This window comes from Rattus rattus, chromosome 2 (genome assembly GCF_011064425.1).
Source record: "Rattus rattus isolate New Zealand chromosome 2, Rrattus_CSIRO_v1, whole genome shotgun sequence".
Classification (NCBI taxonomy): domain Eukaryota; kingdom Metazoa; phylum Chordata; class Mammalia; order Rodentia; family Muridae; genus Rattus; species Rattus rattus.
Window position 1 is genome coordinate 137490763 of NC_046155.1, and position 20606 is coordinate 137511368.

Sequence of the window (20606 nt, forward strand, 5' to 3'; positions counted from 1 at the left end):
TGTTGATGATGATGATGTTTTTTACATTAAACTTTTATTTTACTTTGTGTAGGATTTTTTAATATGTATATATGTGTGCCTATGTATCACACACATGCAGTGCACATAGGACTAAATGACAGATGGTTGGGATCCACCATGTGAATGCTGTGAATCAAATTGAAGCACATTATCTGGAATAGCAGCCATTGTATGTATTGTATGGCATACATTGTATATAATGTATGGCATATGATTTGCTGAGTAAGTAACAGAAGCCCAGCGTCACATTTGCAAAAATTTCTCAGTTCTATGCAGGCAACACTCAGTAATGTACTGTGGTTGCAGTTCTTGAAGAAGTGTGGAAGACAATAGTGAATAACATTTTTACAATTGTGGGGAGTTTGTGCAGTGCATACATTTGTGAATTTTATTTCTAAGAACAAATTATCAGGTAGGCAATAATATCAGGTAGGTACACTGATTCATGAGAATGAATCATGAATTTGTCTTAACTGTTGGGAACTTTAAAGGAGCGTAATTGGAAAGTTGGTCAGAAAGACATTCAGGCAAAGAATGTATGTGTAGATCTTGGGAATGTGACAGCCACCCCTAGCCTGATGACATTATGTATTTATATGCCCAGAAACAAACTGTTCTATCCCAGTCATTAGAGACACTCCCCACAGAGGGCTCAGACTTGTGTAATAATTTACACATAATTCTCTTGAAATAGCCATTTCTAACACACCTTACCTAACCTTGCTCTGTACTAGGCTGACATTGAACTCAGGAATCTACCTGACTTTGTATCTTTCTGACAAACTGCCTCATAGTGTAGCTACCTTTGTTCCTTTAGACTCATGCAAACCTTCATAATTCATATTGCATCCTTATAATTTGGATAGTTGAGAAATTATATATATATATACATATATACATATATATATATACATACATATATATATATATATATATTTGAACTCATGTACTTAGAGCTCTTTCCCATAGCCTTAAAGGCTGTCCTGAAGGTCGCAGCATTTATCATTTTGCAGAGATATAACAGAGCTTTGACTCCTGGACTCATGCTGTTTTTAATTCTCATGGAGTGATCAAGGTTAACAAGGAGGACATTCCTCAAAGGAATGTGAAATATGTGCATTTTTACATAAATAAACCTTCCGCTCCCAGCAGCAATTGACATTCATGGAAGCTCACACTGGGGCCCTGACAAGAGTGGGCTAAGAATACATAAGCCTTTCCCAGGCCAAGGTACTCCTTTTTGATGTATACTCCTTCCTTGTGGTTTAACCAGGTGCTATAAACCAATTAGCTTAAAGAACAACATTCCTTTACCCCTCTCATATAATGCCAAGGCCTGGAACCCCCCCACACACACTTGTGGTTTTTTTTCCTTTATAAGCCCCCTTCACTTAGACCAGTGGGTTTGCTCTCCTTCCTGTTCCATTAGGAAGGTTGGTGGCCCAAGCTCGAGCTTAAATAAGGACCCTTATGTGATTACATCGGGTTGTCATTCCTGGTGGTCTCTTCGGGGTTTTTACAATCTGAGTACAACATTCTCAAACCTTGCCTGAAGGTGGAGGTATCCCATGGACCCAGATTTAAAAAGGCTTGCTTTAATTAATTTGGAACATGGTTATTTGGGTCAGTTGCCTTCCTCTTCCCATCCTCATGGTTGACGTCATATGGCCCCAAGTTCCCATGAACAAATTGGTCATGGTATTAGGGATGGAATTTATGCACGCAGTTAAAAAAATGGACTTTAATTCACCAAAGTTTATCTGAACATTTGGCTATTGCCTAATGTCAAATCCTCCAACGACAGAGAGCAAAACTAAACCCAAAATATGTCACCATTCCTTGGGTGATGAGACAGTAATCAGGACTCAATTCAAATACCCTGGAGCACTTATATCTTGGAAATAAGATATAATTATATAAATCCCTTATATAAATTATATAAATCACATATCCTGTGAATTACTTACTGGAGTATAGATATTTGCTGTGGGTGTGGATTTAGATTTCCTACGAATAATGTGTCTAATAAAACTAACATACATGAGCTTACAGAATAACAACATTATTCCTAATCTAAAAATTCAGAGCCAGGTTGGGGATTTAGCTCAGGGGTAGCGCGCTTGCCTAGGAAGCGAAAGGCCCGGGGTTCGGTCCCCAGCCCCGAAAAAAAAAAAACCAAAAAAAAAAAAAATAGAATGTTTAGGGGCTGGGGATTTAGCTCAGTGGTAGAGCGTTTGCCTAGCAAGCGCAAGGCCGCCCTGGGTTCTGTCCTCAGCTCCGGAAAAAAACGAAAAAAACAAAAAAAAAACAAATAAAAATTCAGAGCCAAAGAAATGTACCAGTTGCTATCTTTCTTGCTCATAGAATTCACGTGAATTGGGATGTTTCCCATTGTTCTAGTACAGCTGACTTACTAAAATGTAAATTGTCTCCAACAAAGCCATAGAGAAACATCATGAAGGGATCAATGCTGACTGTTCAGGTAGGATGTAAATCACTGTTGTTTTTATTGATAATGGAAGTCATTAGTTTTACACTTCCAGCTTAAATTTTTTTCTTCTACTGTCCCTGTGGACGGTTTACTAGCATAGAACGAAGCTCAGCCAGTTTCTCTCCCCCATCCCCCAAGGTTGCAGCTCCCGAGTAAGCCGTTGCATATGTAAAATCCAGCGTTTTCTTAAAGCTGCTAGGACTCCTGCTGAGAAATGCAAACTGACAGTTAAGTTTTTGTTGCTGATGGGCTTCATGCTGCAAAAGGCAAACACAGAGACAGATTTGTTTACCTTGCCAGCAGGCTACATGCTGACAAAGGTAAATCACAAGTTTCAGTCTAAATAAAAATGTTTTTTACTCTTCCTTCATTTAAACAAATTGCCTCGGAATGACCTCAGTAATCAGTAATGCATGTCCATGGTAAAGGGTGGACGTTTCCAGATGAGAGGGGAAAAACACTTGAGGTTTATGTTGTGGACATCTGAAAAAGCTATTTAAGGTATGTGAAAAATGAGATTAAGGATGACATATGGGATTTCAGAGTTCTGAGTTTTAACATATTAACCAATGAAGTTCCGTCACGGGAGAAGCTAGGAGAATTAATTAGAGTAGGAATGAAAAGTATTTTTATACAGATGGTTCCCACTTTTACAACCATATTTCCTAGAACAGTAAATCATAGAGATGAGTAATAGTAGTACAAATTTGATGTTTATTAACAGGTTTCTGGCGAACTAACCCCAAGTCTCTCAGATACTTCCACATAGTTGGCTGAGCTATTTATTTATTTAATGGGACAGTTTGGCAACAAAGCTCTTCAGATTGAGCCAAGAAATTAGTGGTGATTAAAGGGAGACCAGAATCACCAAGATAAAATCTACCGGGATGTGTTTCATGAGAGTTACAATACTGAAGCTTTGTTCCAGAGGCAGCCAAAGTTGCACCTTTTCCTGGTGGCGGAAATCGGTAGGGTCTGGGAGGGACTGGCTTTGAAGGCATGAAAGGGTCCTGCAGAGTAGGTGAGACTTAGCACTTTATGGTAGTAGGGCCTGCCGTCTCTGGAGACAAGGAAAGGCTACTGGTGAATGTCCAACCCAGGTGCAGTGAGAGATCCCACCATTTTGCAGATGCCACTGCCGTGGGATGACCAGCAAGAACAGCAGCAACCATGGAGTGGATTCAACCTGAGCTTAGGGTGGTCTGAACCAGTGAAATGATATAGGCCAGAAGAGATCTGGCCTGGGTGGAGGCCAGAAAGTCATGACTGTATCCTAGTCACTAGACACTGGGGTTATTTACATAGTTGGAGTTTATTTTGCTTTTATTTTATTGCGATTATGCTCTAGTTCTTTCCTCTTAAAATAAGAATGCACTTAATTTATTTTTGATTTTCTATGAGTCAGTGTTGGAGAGATTGGGTTTCAAAAGGGACAGATTTAAAAGAAAGCCAGAATCAACTCTTAAAGTATTTGTATTTGTAAGGACGTGGCACTTTTTAAATTTGTAAAATGTTTTAAATTGTGATGTCAATATTATTGTGTAATCTTGGAGATGAACAAGAAAGGAAAGGTTGTGATGTGCTTGGTTGTCTAGTTGACAAAGCATCAGTTGTGTTGTCAAGTTTTATATGAACCTGACACAAGCTAGAACCACCAGAGAGAGGAAGTCACAATTGTAAAAAATGCCTCCAAAAGACTTGCCTCTCGGCAGCTGTAGGGCATTTTCTTAGTTAGTGCTTGATGTGAGAGGCCCAAGCCATAATGGGTGGGAACAACCTAGGATATTGTCCCTGCATTTTATTAGAATGTGTGCTGAACAAGCCATGGACAAACCAGCGAGAAGCAATCCTCCATGGATGATTCTGCATCAACCTCTCATTCCACTTTCCTACTGGAGATCCTGCCCTGAATTCCTTTGGGGATGTGGAAATGTAAGCAAAATAAAATTGATCCTCGATTAGTTAGTTGCTTTTGCTTGTTCTGTTTTGTCACAGCAGTAGTCATCATAAGATACCTTCCTTCACTCCATGCTCATAATATGCTTTGACAATTGCCACTGCTGCTGCTGCTTTCCATCCATGACATCATATTTTAGTTTTTTATGGCTTTCAAAGAATCCTCTAGTCTCTCTGGGTTACTTTGAATTTACTGAGGCATCCAATCTCATAGACTACGTAGAATCTGGGTTGCAAACTTCTCCAGCAGCACGTGGCCATTGTTGGCCTACCTAGGGCATATAAGATCAGGCAATCTAATAAATTCCCATTTGTACTACAATATGTTCTATTGTTCTTGTTTTATTACAGACTATAATTAAAACTGTCTCATATTAATGATGTGTGTTCCATGTCCGAAATAGTTAGTACCCCGGTTTTCTATGTATGGCAGTCATTTTGGATTTGCGAATGATTTCATAGTACATCTTATTTAGATGTGATAAGGAACTGATTGGGAGAAAATTTCAATAGGGAGTTCAATTCTGTTTTTCTTCTATGTCATGCACATAGCCTTACAATGATTTCTGCAGCAATTTCACTAAAACTCATCATATTCAGTTTATAATTTAGATTTTAAAATTATAAATATTAGTACTATGGCAAACTTGAAATATGAAGGAAGTGTATATATTGGGTAAAAACTGGGAGTTTCTGCCTCATGTTTTTATCTAGGTGTCAGACTCTTTTAGTATTGAAATTTTTCCCTTGGATCTTAAGATTCATTTTTGTTCACCAGTCCCTGAAAATAAAAGAGGAAGAGAGATTATATTAGGACCATTAAGATTCAGATATGTTAGTAGTGTATTTTATCTCTCCCTACCTTAGGGGTTTTCCATTACACAATGTTAACTCACCACGGAACAATGATTAGGAAATATATGGCAGCTAGGTATTCAAATAAAATTAAGATTCAACAAGTCATGGAATTATCTTTTATATGTTATCTCTAGATATCATCAAATATCTACTTTATACCTTTCACAGAAGAATAGAATTCTTTCATAAACAATGTCACCTGCTCTTTGTGCCATCCTTGGATGAAGTCCATAGTTCTGGATTTCTGAATGATACTACCTTTATGCTTCTTCAAGTTTAAGTAAGCAAGACATAACCAGAAATGTCCTTTTCAGCTACATAAAGTCACCTTTGAAGAAAAAGAAAGGATAACCATGAAGAGAACCCTCATATAGAAACAGGAAGATGGTTCCTACATATATACATATATACATATATACATATATACATATATACATATATACATATATACATATATACATATATACATATATACATATATACATATATACATATATACATATATACATATATACATATATACATATATACATATATACATATATACATATATACATATATACATATATACATATATACATATATACATATATACACATATACACATATACATATATACAAATATGCATATATACATGTGTGTGAATATATATATACATATATACATATATACATGTGTGTGAATATATATGTATACATACATATATATATACATGTATACATACATATATATATACATACATATACATATAATAGCTTGGGGGATTCATATTGAAGGTACCCTGTCCAGCTTGAGTGTGGCAGCCTATGACTCTAGAAGGCCTTGTCCTTGTGTCTTACTCCCTCTGCCTTGTTGAAAACCATTAGATTACATTCCTAAAGCTAGCCACCAAGGTCTGTCCCCTTATTTGATTGGGCATTTCCTCCTGCTGAAGACCACCAGGTCTAGCTATCAAAGTATTGAAGTCCAGCAAGCAAAATCCTGCTTTGACTCACCTGATTAGCATGCCCAAATAAATCAAACACTGCATTCTAACACAGGTTTTTCCTTGTGCCATTTTTCTATGTGCCACTTCTGTCTCCTCTCTATTCAGAGGCAGTCCTTTGTCACTACAGGAAAAATACCTCTCCTCCCTCTCTTTTGTTCCTTTCCTTTTCTTCAACATCCTCTGTCTCCTGCCTTTGTCTGTTATTCCCTGCCCTCTGTCCTTCTGGAGCAAATAAATCTCCTTTGTGCTGAAAACTCCAACTTGGGGGTCCTGACCAGATACTTTCCCATTCTTCTGTAGTATAGTACAATTCCATATAGCACTTCAGGCATTCTTTAGTGTTATTTTACCATCCTCCTCCTATGCTTACCTTCTCCCCCGCCCCACCCGTAAGGACAGAAACTACCTTATCTATTACTCCACAAAATCTTCCCATTCTGGCAAAGGTTCCCATTCATTTTGTGTTTTCTGTAGTTACTATAAGCTATCTCTAATCTTCACAGCTGAAGGGTAGGCGCGATCAGTCTCTAATGAGAGACAATATGTGTGTTTTTTCTTTCTTGATCTGGGTTAACCCACTCAATATGATGTAGTCTAGTTCTATCAATATACTGGCAAAATTCCTGATTTCATTTTCCTTTATAGCTAAATAGTATTCCATAGTTGGTATACACCAATTTTTCTTTTTTTCTGTTATATTATTCTTTTATTATAAATGGAAGAAGGTAGTACAGGGATGATCCTGTTTTAGCTACCATTCTTTGTTTATTACTTTTATTTTTTACAGTACAGTCGTTATCCTCTCCCAGTCTACCCTCCCACAGTTTCTCATCCCATTCCTCCTCCCCTGCACCTCCCAGAGGATGTCCTCACCTCCCTACCTCCCACCAACCTACCCCCACCAGATCTCCCCACTCCCTGTGGCTTCAAGTCTCTCACTGAGTCCAAACCAGGCAGTCCTCTGCTGTATATGTTTTGGGGGCCCCAGAACATCTAAATTATACTGGTTGTCGGCTCAGCACCTGAGAGATCTCAGGGTTTCAGGTCAAAAACTCTGACCCACAATTGTTCCTGTCTAAAGGAACTGCAGGAACAAATGGATAAGAGACAGAGGGAAAAAAGTTCCCTAACAGACCCAACTTGGGATTCATCTCAAGGCGAGGTTTTAAGGCCTGGCACTATTACTGATGCTATGGTGTGCTTACAGACAGGGGCCTAGCATGGCTGTCCTCCAAAAGGCCCTACAAACAGCTGACAAAGACAGATGCAAATACTCACACCCAACCAGTGGGCTGAAGTCAGGGAACCCTGTGGTTGAATTAGGGGAAGGCTGCCCCCTGAATGGTTCTGACAGCACTTGACAGATGCAGATGCTCACCACCAGCTATCAGACTGAGCCCAGGAACCCCAAAGGAAGAGCTAGTGGAAGCACTGAAGGGGCTGAAAGGGATTTCAACCCCATAGGAAAAACAATATCAACAAACTGTTCCACCCAGAATTCCCAGGGACTACACCACCAAAAACGTATACATGGAATGAGCCAGGAATCCAGACACATATGTAGCAGGGGATGGTCTTATCTGACATCGATGGGAAGGGAGGCACTTGGTCCTGTAGAGGCCTGATGCAAGTCATCAACCTCTATGAGTGAGTAAAAGAAGCAAAATAACCAAGGCTAAAAAGGGTTGAGTATATGCATGTTATTGTAAAATTAATGCATTTGCCAGGATAGGTATGGTATCTTGGTATCATTTTGGATTTCCGGCAGGAATTCTAATGGTCACCTTTAGAAACATAAAGGTGATACACATTTCAGCTGGACTTGCTAAAACTTATCAGTAATGCTGCAATATTGAGGATGCCTTTTAAACTCACACATGAAATTAAGGCAGTGTGACAGTAGCTATTTTCTTTGATAGATCAAAAGTTACAGGTCCTCACATTGTCCTGCATTGTCACACTCAAGCAGAGCAATTTGTCATTTCTCAGTAGAATTTAATGTCCTTCAATACGACTGACAGAGAGGTGTCAGGGTATCAGGGGTGCAAACAGTTGACTGATTCATTATTGTCCTTGGCTCCTCTTAAATTGGAGCACCACACATTCCACTCACTCCACTGCAGAGTTCAGCAAGCACACACTGATATCACATTTATCTTGTTATGATGATGTCTTGCTCTTTTGGCTTCTACAGGAAAATTTTCCTGATTGTTCTGATATGGGTGCTTCACTTCTGTTTACACTTAGGTGGTTGATTGCATATTAAGTATTGTTTTCACAATAATAAATTGAAATTTATTCTTTCAGATATTTACAGACTGTTAAGATATATTTTATTAATAGAATTTTAATAGACTTGGGATAAATTACACTAACTGAAATATTCATCACTTCAAATGTTGATGATCTATTTTTGTGGTAAGATGCTAAAATGTGTGCTTGCTTAGCTCAGGGACAATTACTTCAATTCCAGTTCAGTAGAAGCCTATAACAGAGCTTCCTTGACTATTACCTGCTAATTTGTATCACATCATTTAGAGTGTCCCTTCATTGTAAATAAACAGTACAGTATTTGCTTATTTCTTATTTCATCGCAATTTTTCCACTGAAAACTCTAGACACTACTTCACAGAAGTCCACAGTCTATTAAGAAGACTACTTTTTGCCTTCCAGAGGCCAATATGAGAAATAACAGCTCTTTCTACTTCTTTGGTACTGTAATTAACTTTAACTCCACTAATGCCATACTAAGCATGAGTGGCCTCAGGAATAAACAGAAAGTTTTTGTACTTTTCAGGGGTCCTTTTTACACTGCTTTTTTCTCAATAGCCTTTTCATAATTGTATACAATGTATTATAATGATGTTCGCCTCTTTGTATAGTCTGAACTTTGTTATAGACCGTGTTCAGCTCAGGTTGGGGAACGAGTATGAAGACTTAGAGCCCATTCTCTATGCACTGGTTCATACAGAAAAGATGAATACAGATATATCCGAAGAATGGATACAGAAAATGTGGTTCACTTGCACAATAGGATATTACTCATTATTAAAAATGAAGACTTCACAAATTTTGACGGCAAATAGATGGAACTAGAAAATATCATCCTGACTGAGGTAACCCAGACCTCAAAGAACATGCGTGGGTATGTTCTCACTGATAAGGGGATATTAGTCCAAAAGCTCAGAATACCCACAATACAACTCACAGACCCTGTGAAACCTAAGAAGAAGGAAGCCAGAGTGTGGATGTGTCAGTCCCTCTTAGAAGTGGGAACAATATATCACAGGAGGCATAGGAAGGAAGGGACCTGGATGGGAGAGGGGAGGGGGAGGAAAAGAGGGAGCAGGAGCAGGTATAGGAAGAAGCAGGAGAGAAGTCCAGAATGTCAGGAAAATGAATAGAAATGTATAGCAGTGGTGGGTAGGGAGCTTGGGGGAGGGACCACTAGAAATCCCTAGGACCCAATGGGGATGACATTAGTGGAAATACCCAACACCCAGGAGATAGAACCTGAAAATACCACCTCCAGTAGATAGACATGGCCCCCAGTTGAGGGATGGTACCATTCACCCATCTCAAAATCTTTAACCAAGTATTGTTCCTGCCTAAAGGAAATACAGGGACAAAATATGGAGCGAAGACTGAAGGAAAGACCACCCAGAGACACCCCCTCCCCCACTGTAGTATCTATCCCATCCTCACACTCCAAACCCAGACACTATTACTGATGCCAAAAAGTGCTTGCAGACAGGAGCCAGTTATAGCTGTCCTCTGAGAGGCTCTGCCATCACCTGACCAATACAGATGCAGATATTCACAGCCAACCTTTAACTCAGTAGTTCTGCTAGCTTTCTGCTTTTGAACATTGCACACAATGGCTCTCCTGAGAGTCCAAGTGTTTGACTTAATTTTACTAGTATAAGATTTTATGTATTCTTTACTTGCTTATCCTGGAACCACTCTCAAATGTTTTGCAAAACTTACTTCAATAACTTTTACCTTCTTGGGGTCCCAGTGTTGGCTCTATTTTATTTTCTAATAATTTCTTCAAACTTTCTTTGCAAGTCAAGCATTAATCTGGAGCTCCCATTGTGCAGTTATTACATTGTTTCTAAGATGAGAACCGAGAGCATGCACCTGGGCCATTAGGACTGTTCTGTGCTGTGTCCCTATGCCTCAGTTTTTAATTGTTTAAGAATCATCACCTCAAGGAACATCTGTTTTCACAGAATTCACCATAGAAAAAGGAGAAAGAAATAGGAAAGCCAGATATAGTAGAATAATTATGCACCTCAAGGCCCATGATAAACAGTCATGCACAAATGAAATCAATACAGCCGTTGTCCGGGGCTAAGGTTAGGAGAAATGGGAACAACTGTTGTTGTTGGTTTTTTTTTTTTTTTTACAAAGAACTGCCACAGGCCACTGAGATGTCTTTATCCTGACCTACTGCAGGCAGTCCCTTATTTTAGATGGCAGGTCTTCAGGAGGGGTGTGTCTCCTGCTTCTCAGGGTCCCAGAAGTCACCGTTTCTTACAAGGAGCTGCCGCGTGCTTCTGAGATGTCTCCATCCCGGCCTACTGCTAGTAGTCTCTGTCATGGTATGGTGTCCCCAGCAACAACAAACTCAAACATGTGGGATGCTATGAAAGTAGTGCTTATAGGAAAGATCATAAATGTCATGGTACTAGTACAGTCACTGCACACCTGAAAGCTCTCTAAGAGAAAGAAGTAAGCACACTCAAGAGAAGTAGTTGGTGAGAATTTATCAAACTGGGAGCTGAAATCAATCAAAACCCAACAAAACGATGCAAAGGATCAAGGAAACGAAGAGTTGTTTTTGTGTGAAAATCAGGAAGATAAACAAACCTTATTCAAACTAACTAAATGACCCACATCCAAATTACTAAAATCAGAAAAAAAAGGTAGGGGGAACATAACAGACACCAGCAAAATTCTAAAGAATCATAGGGATATTGATTACAAACCTGATCCACCTAATTGGAAAAACTCTAATAGAAGTTGATAATTTTCTCAATAGGTACCAGTCACCGAAGTTAAATCAAGTTTCTATAAACAATTCAAATAGACCTGAAGCTATATTTAAATTTCAGCTCTAGTTACATAAAAGTAAACAGTCATTAATTCTCTAAATAACACTAAGTCAGTTATTAATAACTCTAAATAAAAATAAATATCCAAGGCCAGACTGTTTTAGCATAGTCTTCTACCAGACTCTCAAAAGTTAACATGAATATTCCTAAAACTATTTTTTCACAGTCTGTGCGGCTTTTATTCCAACAGGGAATTAATAAAATCTATATACAGTCTAAATCCAGTAGAAAAGGTGAGTAAAAAGGACCCGTGTTCCATCTGGGTCCTGCCAGGGGCGGTGGCACATGCCTTTACTCCCAGCACTTGGGAGGTGGGGGCAGGCAGATCTGTGAGTTCGAGGCCAGGCTGGATGACAGTGAGTTCCAGGCAAACCAGAGCTACATAGTGAGACCCTGTCTCAAAACAAAAGTTTCTGGATATGAATGGTGGGGCTGGACAAGCATCTTACCTGGTGCCCAAAGAAGGGCCTGGTAGAACACCCCTCAGCGAGCAGAGGAAGAGATGACAATGCCTAGCTGTTTGAGCCTGTCTACCTGTCTCCACAAGACAGGCATACATTCCAAGGCCATCATGGAGGTCCAGCCTGACTTAAAGACCCAGAGGGACTCAAGTCTGTCCTAGATTTAGCATGTCCAAACCTTCATGGTGCTGTCTACAGCTTCTGAGAAAAGCCAGCCCCGGGAAACAGCCAGTGCAGTGACATTACCTGGATGGCAGAGCAATGTCTGTGTTCAGATTATGTTGTCCATATGCCGAACCCCGAGGGACCGGTCATAGGATGCACTGAAGACTTTGGTCTGCTCTGGTGTTGAAATGACTGCCAGGGCATATATTGTGCCCGCGTAGCCCATTAGGGTTCGCAACTTATCTTTGGAGTCAATGTCCCGTACATGAATGAAGTTCTTATAGGTACCACAGACAATGTGGTGATTTGTTCCAGCAATGGAATACACACTGACACCAGATGTCTGCACAACATGGATGCAGTCAATGATCCAAATGTCCCAAATCTTGATTGTCTGGTAAGAGCCATTGTACAGATAGCTCTGTGCTGCCACCAAGGCTTGCACCCAGTGGTTGAGGCCTGTGAATTCCTAGCTCAGGGTTCACTATGTCCCAGACCTTGATGGCTTTCATGGAGCCACTGAGAGCATGTTATGGGAAGATACCAGTGTGCATACAGGGTTGTTGTGGGCCCAGATGATGTTCACCTTCTGTAGGTGATGTCCCACACAACGATGGTTCAGTCTGCAGACTCACCGTACTGTTTGCACCTCGGGATACAGAGTGCCAACACAATACCATCATGACCTTCCAGTGTCTTTTGGCACATGTAACTGGTACATTTGTCCCACACCTTGATCATCTTGTCAGGAGAGCTAGTCAAGAGCAGGTTACCCATGGATTAGATACAGAGATACCAGAAAGGGCCCTGGTGTCCCACAAAGGTCCCTTTGCACTTGAAGATCTGCTGACGGTCATAGGATCCAAGGATACCCACATTCCAGCGAGCAATGATGTGAGGCAGCTCGTCATTCAGCATGGATGCATCCTTCCGCAATTTCATGAGGTCTTCACTGAGCTTGCTCTCGTTCTTACCTAGGACATCAAACTTGAGCTCAAGCCTCTTCTCCAGCTGGTCAGTCTTCGCTGAGAGTTTGCCCAGCGTGGAAGGCATTAAGGCAATCTCCTGGTCCTTCTGAGCCAGTGCCACATGCATCTCGTGGAAGCGGTCATCAGTCTGCTGTAGGAACTCATCAGACCCGCAAAGCGACATGTTTCTAAGTGGGTCTCATCGGTGTCGTGATTCCCAATAAATGTGCACCCATTTTTAGAGTGGGGACACTTGTGCTCACATTCTTTCAGGTGGGCCCCAAGATTTATCTTGAGGAGGGGTGGGCAGCCGAAGTTGTTGGCGCAGCACACCGGCTTGTAGTCACAACTACTCTCGCTGTTCTTCAGGGCACTAAGCTTGATGGTGAAGGGTCAGCCCCTTGGGTCTACCTCAGACACCAGGCTTTCCAGGGCCTGCTGCATGGCAGCCATGTAGACAATGTATGAAGACCTCTCCAATTTGCTTCCCTAATGCAATATTCTTCACCACCACTGTCAGCTTTGCATTGTCCACAGGACACTTCTCCGACTTCAAGGTGCTTTGTCTGCAGAAGGTGTGCCCACATGTAGCGAACACAGGGTCATTAAATACACTGCAGCAGAGTTAGCAGCACAGCTTTACTGAGGACTGCTTGGCAAATGCCAATGGCTCTGGCCCCTCCTCCACTTCGGGCAGTGAGAACGTTGAACCACAGGGATATGCTGGACTCAGAGTGCAGGGAGTGGACAGGGAAGGCTGAGTCAGAGTGGCGAAGAGTGTTGATGGGGAGAAGAGGGCTGCACAGATGGAGGCAGCCTATAGGGGCTCATGCCGATCTCCTCATCCCGTGGCAAATAGGCAAGGGTGCTAGAGGGGCAAGGGTCCTGATGTTGTTTGTATTCGCTGGTCCCCTCAGCTTTGGTGATGGTGATGACAGTTGAAAAGGTAAGCCCAAAGGTCATTTCTATCCTGGTCCCACTGCTGCCTCAGGAAGGAAGGTTGGCAGAACACCCCTCATACACCCCAACCTCAGAGAAACGGTTGTAGCAGGCACTCTTGGCTGAGATCATGCTCTAGAGAGGCACCCAGGCTCCTTGGGCAGTGTACCTCACCCACAGCTGCCTGGGAGCAGCGGCTACACCCTCTGGCTTCATTTTGCCCCTCTCGGCCTGTGGCCAGGAAAGGTACAGGATACCCCTAAAACTATTCTACAAAAGAAGAAACAAAAAGAACATTGCCCAGTTCATTTTACGAGGCCACAGTCATCCTGATAATACAACCACATAAAGCCTCATAAAGAAATATAATTACGGACCGATTTCCCTCATGAATGTACATGCAAAAATTCTCAACAAAACACTTGCAAACTAAATTCAAGAACATAACAAAAAGATCATCTGTAATGATCATCCAAGAGATTTTCATCACGTATGAAAATTAATAAATCCATCATATAAATAAGTGGAATAAAAATAAAACACAGGTCCATCTAATTGTGCAACAAGAATTTCTTTGACAAAAGCGAAGACTGCTTCATGATAAAAGTTGGGGAAAGATTAGGAACACGAGAGACATACTTAAATATAATAACGTCAGTTTACAGCAAGTTTATAGCCCATATCAAATTAAATAGTGCGGAAATCAAACAACTCCACTAAAACAAGGAACAAAACAGGGTAGCCCATTGTCTCCATGTTTCATATACAGTACTTGAAGTATTAGTTAAAGTAATAAGAAAACTGCAGTAAACACAAACTGAAAAGGAATGAGTCAAAGTATTATTATAGTAGTAGTATACATAAGTGACTTTAAAAATCCCAGGGGCCAGGCATGATCGATTATGGCTGTAATCCTAGTTTAACATTAAAAAAGGATTGGATAGGAGAAACACCATGGTTTGGAGTCTGATAAACAGGGAGGTTCAGAACACCATAGGCTACAGAATGTTTCTAAAACTCTCAGAATTTTCCCATTCACAATTTACCATGTGTAGTATATCTCGGGGTACGTAGCTCCCTAAACATAACTAGACTATGAAGAAGGTTCAAGGCTACATTTGGATCCAGAACATCCAGTGTACTCACTGGCAGGCTAATAGAGTCTTGCTATTTGTTTAATTTTTTGTCTGGGTTGTCTTATCTAATGAATACTCCAGAGCATTTCAAAGGAAAATCAATAAGATTAAAAAAAAGATTGAACAATGCAATATAAGATCAAAATTGTACCAACAATACCACTGGTTATTTATTTTTAGGACAGAGGATTGCCTTGTATTCCAAACTGACCTTGAACTCATTATCCTCCACCCTCAGATTTTTATATGCTTGCATTATAGGTGTAAGCTCTCATACTGAGCTCTAGCCCTGTTTAAATTTAGTGAGATCCCTTGCTATAACTCTAAGTTTCAATATTGGTTAAAATTTTTGAGATAGTGTTACTTGTTACGTTATAGAATTTTTTTTTGTGTATAAGCTGTCTTCTAAAACATAAATTCAATCAATGCTCTTTTAGCTTGATATGAATATTGTCCAAAAATATGAATTTCATTTTCCACATATATACTTTTACTATAACTAGTTGGACATGTGTGATTTGTGTATATGGAAACAGTATGCATGGATCCTGTGCAAGTTCCTTGTCTCTACTGTTTCCTTCCCTCTTCTAGGTGATTATGATGACTATTCTATTTTTAGATGGATTTTTCATTATGAAATTTTAACGTATAAATTACACTTTAACTATTGGGTTAAATTACCAAACTTTAATTATATATACGTGAACATTATTTGCTGTATACAAATAATTATATTACATTAAATGCACAGGATATTATATATTTCCACGCTTCTTCCTCGATGTAAAATACTCTAGGCAGTTACTATAAAGAATCAGAAACGGGCTGGAGAGATGGCTCAGCCGTTAAAGGCTAGGCTTACACCCAAAAATATAAGAATCAGAGACAGGTGAGCAACTGTGGGTTTTCAGTTTTGAAACAAGAAGGCATGCACTGATACATGTAACCACTAGAGGGCACGCGTGTAATTGATGGATAAGCAAAGGAAATAGAAGCCTCAAAAAGTCGGATTCATTATTATTATACGAAAGCACTGCTCCTGGAGATTTCATATGAGGAAACTTGTGACAAATTGAGTCTGAAATTTGTCTCATTTTAAAGGTATTAAGATTATTCTCAATATATTTTTACTCCAGCCTAAAATTGAGATGGAGAAATTTTAAAAAGCGCTGGAAAAAAATCACTTCCTTATGAGAAATTAATGATTTGATTTTGAAATTAGACACAGGTATAAAAAAAATTATATGTTAGATTAAGCTTTGTTTCTTTGTCATGGTCAAATTGGTATCTTTTCCATTTGCAAGATATTATAAAACTTGAGTTTGGTAAAAAGACCAGCTTCCCTGTGGCTAAGGTTTATTGCTAAAACAGTGTAGAAGTGGACAGATTTATGATCAGCATGAATGAAAAATTTAGAACATGTCAAACATGAATGCAGTAGGTTTAAAAGCCAAAAGGTGTGAAATAAAAACACATGTGAATCAAAGAGGGACCCACAAAGAAAATCATAGCATATTTTCAGTTGCATTGGAATTAAAAACTGTAGGATTCACGAAGATATACACGTTCATAAGGAAGACTGAAAATTTTTCACAGTATATACATTGTGCTGGGGAGGCTCTCAAAGAATTACAGTGTTATTCTCATACAACTCCACTAAACTACACGTTGAGGCTAGAAGGTAGTGAGTTGAGGACCAGGTTCTAAGATACACTGGGATAGCAAGTGAGACTTTCTTTTCACAACAACAATAAAAAATAATGATGAAGCCTCAATTCCGCCTTACATTTTGGAAGAGGATCTGAGACACTCTTTCAAACATAGGTTGGAGCCAAAGAGTTTAAAGTATAATATTTACTTGAAATTTGAATTTTGGGGTATGGTCTATATGTCATCTTAAAAGAAGAAAATTCCTTTTATTAATTCCATATTTTTTACCTCATGTAAAAATTTTAAGCAGTTAATAAGAAGAATCAGTGATAGGTGAGCAACTGTGTTTTGTTCTGAAACGTGAGAGCATGCACTGATACATGTAACCAGTAGAGGGCACACATGTAAAGGATGGTTTCGCAAAGAAATTCAAAGCATTAAAAATTCTGGTGAATTTACTACGATATGAAAACATTGCCCCGTTCAATCCAAACTGTAGGAATTATGTATGAGGAAAATTTTGAGGTACTAAGCCTGAAATATGTCTCATATTTTAAAAGAGTCACAATCATTCTGAATATATTCTTAGTCGAGTCTGTAATTGAGACAAAAAAACTAACAAAATGTAATAGAAAAATACTCGAAATTAATGACACTATTTCAAAATTACACAGGTATAATAAAATCACAAATTAGAAATATGATATGATTAACAATGAAGTTGTTATTTATTCAAATTTCTGCTATAAAGAGATACTTATAGGATAAGCAGATTCATATAGAGATATAGAGATATATATCTACATATATAGATATATAAGAATTTTGATACTTTTTAGAAACAGGATTTCACTCTGTAGACTATGGTTTTCTAAAACTCACTGTTTAATTCAGACTCCAAACCACAAAAAGGCTACTGTTTGGTTGGCATGCAAAATAAGAATTACAGCCAGAGCCCCTCATACCTGGCTTCTGATTTTTCTTAATAAAATCACTCAATTCAGGTCATCACAGAACACAATAGTAAACTTTACCAGGAATCACTACCTGAAGAACATTGCAAAAAGTCAGAAATCAACGAAGCAAAAGAAAGCAAAAACTAGCAGGCGCAGAGTGATTTCTTACAGCATTTAGGAGAATCATGTCGCTTAATGAGGTTCATCTGGGAAAGGTGACCAGTAATCTAAAATCAAGAGTAAAAAAGGAGGGGGCTGAAAAGAGATGGTTTAGTGATTAAGGTCACTGTGTGCTCTCCCTGATGACCCAGGTATGATACCAGTAACCTGCATGGGTGATCCCAGCTGTCTGTCCCTCAAGTCACAGGGGATCTGATGCCCTGTTTGGGCCTCCATGTGCATTGTTATTATATGGTGCACAGATACACATACAGGGAAAATACCCATACACATATATATAAATTTATGAAAGGGATAAAACTAATATTTCCATTATTTCTACAGAATTATGCATACCTAGAAAAAAAACCCAGAAACTTGAATATCGCAAAATTCCTAAGTAAATAACAAGTAGAGGATATCAATATACTTCTAGCTGGTGAATAGGAATAATTTAAATTAAAAACCTTAAAAAGAAAACCCTAGGACCATTTAGTCTTTCACAGCCAATTTTATTATAAAGAAAAATGTACAGAACTATGCTTATAAATTGATGTACATGAATAAAAGGTTCACTGAAGGACAAACGTGTCGCAATGAAAGAAGCATTTTGCTTTATACAAATGCAGATGCTGACTTAGTGGAAGTCTGTCGTTGTGGAGGAAATAAGTTGGCGTTCAATGAATTACATGTTCCCAAAAGTAAAATTCAAAAAAGTGAGACAGGAAAGAGGGATCAAAATAAAAAAAAAACAGAATGAGAAAAGAGACGTGAACTACATCCAAAATGACAAGATAGAACAGGGCATCATTGTAGTGATTTAAGATAGTGAGACAATATGAATACTTGAAGTCATTACTGATCATGGTAATGTAGTCAGAGAGAAACATAAAAATTACAAATTCTCAGGAATTACACATTTTTGTTAAATTAATAGATATTCATGGTAAAACTCTTAAGACACTGCTAAGTGAATATGTTTCTTCATCATGTAAATTTTTTTTATACTTACTGAAATTGTGGGAACTGCGTGTTGTTTTGAGGTAAGTAAATATACAAATATTTCTAGAAAGTCTGAGAGCATCAAGAGATATTATTTCAATATGCTCTTTCTACACACAGCTGCAAGGCACGGGGATTTCAGTCATGGCCATCTTGCAGAATGCAAGGACCAGGCACAAATCTTTATTTGAGAACTAGAAATAGTCCCTAGGCTAATTATCCTTAAACTGGAAATTGAAATAATCATGGATAATGAGTTTAATTCAGTACAATTTGAGCCTAAAATTATTTTGATTCCTTGTACTTGTTTAAGAGTTTTATTTAAAGTCCTTTATATTATACTGTGGTTCTTTAATATTGCAAAAAGAAATGGAGAAATACATTTTTCAATTAAAAAATAGATTTGTAAATTGGGTTCCCATTTCAAAGAAGTGTTAGAAAACGGGTAGTAGTGTCACCCAAAGCAAATTAAACCCCACCACTCTCCCTCTGCCTTGTTCAGGGATTTACAGGATTAGCCTGCTATAAAAGACCCAAGAATGTCAGCTAAGTGTCAGGAATTGGGGAATTTGTTAGTTTTTCTTGTAGTGATGGGGATCAAACCTGGGGCCTAGATAAGTGATCTATAACTGGTCTACCTACTCAGGTTTTACCTTCTATTTACATCAATAACTGTAGTTATTGCCTACAGTTATTGTAAATGTGCTTATTTATTTAAACATTCTTATTAAAAACATTTTATACCATATATTATCAAAATTTCCCCTTCCACATCTTCTCATAGATTATTCAAACCTCCCCACCCTTCAAACTCCATATTTCTGCTTCCTGCCCTGTCTCTGTCTCTCTCTCTGTCTCTCACTCTCACTCTGTCTCTCTCTGTAAACCAAATCATATGGCAAGCAAAACACCAACTAAACAGAGATGGGGAGAGGGAGAGGGAGAGGGAGAGGGAGAGGAAAAATAAAAGCAGTAAAAACGCCCTAGACCTACTTAGCTTTTTTTTTTTTTTTTTTTTTTTTTGATCCTGTAGCTTTTCTTCTAACGGCTTTTGTTAACTCAGGATTTTTAACCCTGAAATGGTTTTGTTCTTAAAAAGCTCCATTCTGACAGAAATTTGGATGTATACCAACTTCATTATTCACCAAGTGATATTTCCAATTTGTGTTTTTTCTTATACCTGTGTGTATAATTGGTAAATAGGCTAATTAATTTCCCAAATGGATTTTTTCTATTTTTTTATTTTCCTGCTTGGATTCTTTCATATTGCTAAAAGAAATGATGAAATAAAGTTATCATTTTAAAGAATATGTTAAATTTATAAATTGGTTTCCCTCTTTTAAAAGGTGTCAGAAAATGGTTAGTAGCCCCCATCTCATGCAAAATTTTAGACTGGAGTACCGGTGTATTCAGAACGATTTCAATTCCTTTAAAATGAGACATTTTCAGGATATTTCATAAATTTTCTCAGAAATTTAATTCCTCTTGGTCTGGTCGTGGGGTAGAATGTTTCCATGTGTTAGTTAAAATGCATCAGGCTTTTTGAAGGTTTTAATTCCTAAGCAATCCATCAATTACATGTTTGCCCTCTAGTGGTTACATGTATCAGCGCATGCTCTCACGTTTAGCACTGGAAAAAGCAGTCAAGTTTTAGACGGGAGAACTCAGGCAGTTAGTCAAGGCAGGAACTGCTTAAAACAGCATGGAAAGTATTAAAAAATTCTTTGCTTTATAAAAT

General features: G+C 38.7%; 1 pseudogene; it reads right to left on the reverse strand.

Annotated features, from left to right (window-relative positions):
• Positions 1 to 12056: 12056 nt before the first annotated feature.
• LOC116894296 lies at positions 12057 to 14097 on the reverse strand (annotated as a pseudogene).
• Between the last annotated feature and the right edge of the window lie 6509 nt (positions 14098 to 20606).